This window comes from Cyprinodon variegatus, unplaced genomic scaffold, assembly GCF_000732505.1.
Source record: "Cyprinodon variegatus isolate N-32 unplaced genomic scaffold, C_variegatus-1.0 Scaffold108, whole genome shotgun sequence".
Classification (NCBI taxonomy): domain Eukaryota; kingdom Metazoa; phylum Chordata; class Actinopteri; order Cyprinodontiformes; family Cyprinodontidae; genus Cyprinodon; species Cyprinodon variegatus.
Genome location: NW_015150561.1, coordinates 1,247,687 through 1,248,591, shown reverse-complemented (window position 1 = coordinate 1,248,591; position 905 = coordinate 1,247,687).

Here is a 905-nt window from a genome sequence, read left to right as displayed (position 1 = left end):
GATCTTGATAAATCCGGCCCATAGTGTGAATTTTCTTTAGCTCACATCTGGTCAAAGCTACATAAAAAGGTTAAAATGTACCTATCACTCAGAGATATACAGTATCTGGGTCCCTTTAAGAAAATGCATGCTTTTTGCAACCAACTGGCAAACTTGTGGACTCTGGATATGTGACCATAGCTTTATTTTTTTTTAATAAAAGGCTAAAACTTTATTAAGTTAGCTATAGTGTTGAAGCATGATCTCAGTTCCTTAATATGTTTGCAAAAGGCTTAATTGAGTTATTCTTAAGGCTTAGTGGTTTATTCATTTCAAAGTCAGTTCTGATGTGTGCAAATTATCATTGCTTGGCACGAAAACCAAACTTGCTCCAGCTTTGAAATGATCTGGGAAAGTGTAATTCTTATTAAAGGGAATAGATTAGCATGAAGAACCTACAGTTGAAATCCTCTGTGCTCAAGTCTGCCAGGGAAATTGAGCTCTCTTTATAGTTATGCTGCTATAGGCTTAAACTTCTGGAGGACATAGGGACCCCTATTTCATCCTTCTGCTTCATTCTATCTCTATTAAATTTTTCTCATAGTAGCTTTTTCTCGTCTGTTCCTGTTGGGCTGTGACACCATCCTGGAGAGAAATATCAGCTGTGCTGCTGCCATCAACACCTTTGTTTATAGATGTTGGAGATCAGCCTGTTTTCCAACTCTCTTCATCCTCTGACTTGGGAGTTGGCTCGGAGCTCGTCTGCCTGGTTGCGTTTTCTGGATGGGGCCGCCTTTTACAGCTGCTTTTTGTATCTCTGCTTCTGTCTCCTTGAACCCCTGTCGGCCTCGGCAGATGGCCGCTCTGAGCCTGGTTCTACTGGAGGTTTCTTTCTATTAAAAGGGAGTTTTTCCTCTCCACTGTCG